At 39.0% G+C, this 4,357-nt stretch overlaps 1 long non-coding RNA gene across 1 annotated transcript; it reads left to right on the top strand.

Annotated features, from left to right (window-relative positions):
* The first annotated feature begins 1,364 nt into the window (after nucleotides 1-1,364).
* On the top strand, nucleotides 1,365-2,812 carry LOC129729693 (uncharacterized). Its single transcript, XR_008728727.1, has 4 exons — nucleotides 1,365-1,524; nucleotides 1,587-2,083; nucleotides 2,162-2,303; nucleotides 2,361-2,812. It is a non-coding gene; the product is annotated as an uncharacterized LOC129729693 (long non-coding RNA).
* Nucleotides 2,813-4,357: the final 1,545 nt, after the last annotated feature.

Raw genomic sequence — 4,357 nt, 5'->3', positions numbered from 1 at the left:
TCTATGAGTAGCAGTCACTAATACACTCGACGTGAGAAATAAAGTGTCGGTATATGATACATATTATATTCCATTCTATGTCAATGAATTCGCAGTACAACTGTTGCGTTATGCGTTTCACACATTTATTGTGCGATTTCTGTGCAATATTTGTGCGAATCGGGAAGACACAATGATTGTACAAGACTTCAACTTTTGCGTGTACTGTACAACAAATAGTCTCAATTAGATCTACGTCAACCTTGCGGTCGTGTCTTGCACTCAACTCATCTGTAATTTTTAGGAAAGTTATTCTTGACGAAGAACATTACCAACATATAACCCAATCTATCGCCGAAAAAATATTTCCAGTCTATTCTGGCCAGTTTATCACTAAAACAAACTTAGAACATACAATTAGAAGACAGTTCAAAATATTTTCCAAAAATACTACCTGTGAAATTTTTCTTTCCCCTCAAATTTAATTATGCGCAAGTTGTACTGTGTATTTTTCGCTTCCCCTAAACTTTAATAAGGCACTCACTTCTATTAACATTACAACTGAGATCACGATCACGATTAGGTATGTGTAACGGCGGATCACCGCACCACAGTCGCACTAATCTATCAAAGAATAAAAACAGCTAATTACTCATACCTGATCTGTATTAAGATGAAAGGCAATTCATCTCGCTTTGAACGGTCATTACAGATACTTCACGCAACTAGTGACAATGCAATGATGGATTGCCGTAGCTATATCATTGAGTATTAATTAAATAATCGTGACAGTTGTGAAGAACAAAGTATTTGTCGCACTTTTTGCTCATGAATCAAGGGGTATGGTAGCGTTAGTACACATTAAGTTCGCAAGACAAATCTATTGGGTAGTCAAACGTTGAGCAAAAGACATAGAGGCTTGAACTTTATTTCAGTTATGTTATGCTTTTAACAATCAACTAGATGAGTCGTTGACTGGAGTAAACAACTGTCAAAAAAGGAGTTATATTTTCCAAAATGTTGAACTATTTTATTGTGCTGGATATTTCTTCTTTTCCCGAGCAGTGAACCACAAATGGTAAATTTCCCACGTACGATGTACTAATCATGAACGAAGACACCGTGAACAAACTTCAAAAAAGTACTGACAAAAACATCAAAGAATACTAACTGTGATAACCTCTATTCTATTATGAACCACTGGTCGGGTTGATTAACATATAATTCATATTCGTACCAGCTAGATTTTTATTATCATTCCAATCTAGAAAGTTTTGCAGTTTTGGTTACTTGAAATTACTTAAAATTTCTACCTAGAGGCCCCACTGTGCGATCAACGATATTATTACCGGCTAGCCATCTTGGTGACTTGTCATATTGACATAAAAGAAAATTACGCATACAAAAGGAGTTCGTAAGAATGGTCAAACTGTACGCTGTAAGTTTGTTTTACAAAACCACAAACGAGACACGTTTACTAAAATTTGATTACGACCGAATAAAGTTCTCAGGTTTCCACTATGATTCGATACTAGAATATATCAGGTAAAAAGTTGTACAAAGTGATTTTTGAAAGCGGGACAATAAATTGTTGGCTTCTCTTTCAGTCTGCCAAGCAAAATACTAATCGAGCGAACACAAACGAATACAAGTCAACCAGTAAAGCAGGACGAGTTCATATGTCACGTGTATGTGAGAACGAACGGCTTAGGTGCTGGTTTGGTATCCGATCACGACTACCCGGTTCAAGTGGCACACGTTATACTGTCAAACGTAATCGATACCTTAAGTACGAAAGTCAGTAAACAGCAGTGGTTTGCTAGCAGTGATTTTACAGCCGATTTTACACTTGCGCCTCTAATGACGAAGTACGCAGACTCACGAGCAATCGATGCTGTTATTCTGATGCTAGAAAATCAGGATGAGACGAAAATTAATGTACGTATCGCAATGGAAGATAGCGAAAAATTCGATGCTGAAGCACTATTAAGCGGGAAGTTTTCCGATACAGTGGATTGTGGTAATAAAGAACTCTCGATAAGCGCTAAACCTTTCAGAGCCAATACTCCACTTGCGTGCTGCAGCGTTTGCTAGGTGCACTCATGTATGTATGATTAAATTGCCTCCCGCTTGCGCTAACTGGTAACACTATTCTCATTTTTTATGTAATGGTTTTGTCAAGTATAATTTCAACGTAGAAGCCAGATATGTATATTATTGGTTAATTTGCAACTCTAGAGCGAGTCACACTTCAGCTGTGGTACCATGAGGACGTGTTCTTAGTTCTGTTAGGAACTGTTATCTATTTGCAATAATACTAAAAGGTGAATAAATCTTTGAACTGTTTTTAATATTTTATTACTGTCATACCTTTTTTTTAGTCTAGCTTATTTTCCGTCGGTCTAGCTCCGCCATTGTTGTTGTGCTAGTCACAGAGGCCCGGGGTGGCGAAACTCCACTCAGGACCCTAACTTACGACCCGGCAATTAACAGACCGGCACCAACGGCTTAGACCAGTTGAGTTGATTGTGAGTGGATCACGCCACCCTACAACCATCGGCACCTATTTCGGCGTTGGGATTCGAACTCAGGCCACCAGCGTGGTTTGCGGAGATTTTACCAGCTACGCTAGACCCCCGTCATACTCTAAAATATATATTTTCAGGAGTATGCTGTTTTGAACTAAAATGGTTATCAAAATGTCAAGATTACAAATGCACTTACTACTAGCTGATACCCGGCCCGCGTTGATGCGCCATTAAGTTTACGATGACAACCGCATACCTCTTAAATGTACATCATTTCAAACAAATGATAGCATTACCATGCTATATCTATAAGGCTGTATTTATTCTGCCCAAAAACCTACCGGTACTGTACCGGTCCGTGGATGTTTCGGTGGATACCAAATTTTAGCGAATTGCTAGTGTTCCTAGATATGATCAAATCTAGGAAGGGGAGTTTTTTATCCACTTCTTGTTCTACAGTGAAATTGATCGTCGGATGTCGAGTACTTAGCAGCTCTAGTGTTTGTTCTAAATGATGTTCTTCTACGATGGCGAAAACATCATTGACGTACCGCTTCCACACACGGGGAAAAAGCTGTAGCCAACAGACGAACCAACGACTTAAGTGTGGCAAGTCATGCTATTTTCCTCCAACACAATGCTGATTGGGACAACGCGAACATTTTAAAAAATGTTACAGAAAATCTTCGCAACTTAATGCATGGGAGTCGATGCATATCACAACATCGGAACAGCCGCTTATAAACGAGGATGCTCCCATATTATCGCCTTTCTTCCACCTCACCAAATTGGAACTGTAACTCTCTCCTATTACCTAGTTGTTCATCGCCCTATAGATGGGTAACAGCTCAATAAGGTATATACGAAGGAGCGGCAGATGAGCGTGGTTGCAAGTGTTGGACAGCAACATTTTTCACGTACTGAGATCGTGACGTCACAACAACCAATTGAACATAGGAAAATATATAGATTTTGTTTGAAATCGTAACGAATGCATTATATTGTTGTACTATGATAATATCAGGAACAACATGTGTCTCCCAGGTATTGTCATAGGTTAACTAAATTAGCCCACCGTTAAAGAGATCTTCAAAATATTTAAAATATTTAATAGTTTCATTGGTGTAAATGTCCATTTCGGGGTTACTTTCCAAAACTGATCGAGCAATATAATTCATGGCGTAGATGGAGTAGAGACTCCATCTGATTTCTCAAGAGTTCGCTGACTTGTAGGTCCACATGCCGTCCTCTTCATCACTTAAGGATCGTTCTTCCGCGATTCCAAGTTTGTTGGAGAGCTCTTTTTTATTTTCAAACAGGCAACTCATAATGAACTTCTCTTCGAATGGTGTGAAATATGTATTTTGATATTTGGCCGAAGGAGCGTATTTTTCAGCTGGTGCATCTGTCTCGTGTTGCCTTAAAAGCTCTGCTCCGTCCGTGATGATGGATTCACCGATTAAAGTGTAGAAATTGTTGGAACGGCTAAAACGTAAACAATTACTTTTGGACAGCTACGAATGATAAATTTATAAATTACCTTCCGATGTAAAATGCGCCAGGAATCGGCCTGGAACCTATGCTCGAAATCCTCCGCGCGAAAATATTGTGAACAAATATAAAACATTGCGGGAAGATTTGGTACCCGCCAGAACAAACGCCATCGTTTCTCAACATCGGGATTTTTGGGAGAAGCATGTATGTTTATGCCTAACTTTTAGGCTTGATAAACTGAAACACAACATGATTTACCTCCACACGATTGCATTCGCGTTCTTTGGTAACCGTAAAATGTTAAAAACTCGAAAAAAGTATAATTTGTCGAAAATCCGCACTGAACGCCGAACGGA

Source organism: Wyeomyia smithii, chromosome 3, assembly GCF_029784165.1.
Source record: "Wyeomyia smithii strain HCP4-BCI-WySm-NY-G18 chromosome 3, ASM2978416v1, whole genome shotgun sequence".
NCBI classification, from domain to species: domain Eukaryota; kingdom Metazoa; phylum Arthropoda; class Insecta; order Diptera; family Culicidae; genus Wyeomyia; species Wyeomyia smithii.
The sequence above is the reverse complement of the archived record's forward strand: the minus strand, read 5'-3'. Positions and strand labels throughout refer to the sequence as shown.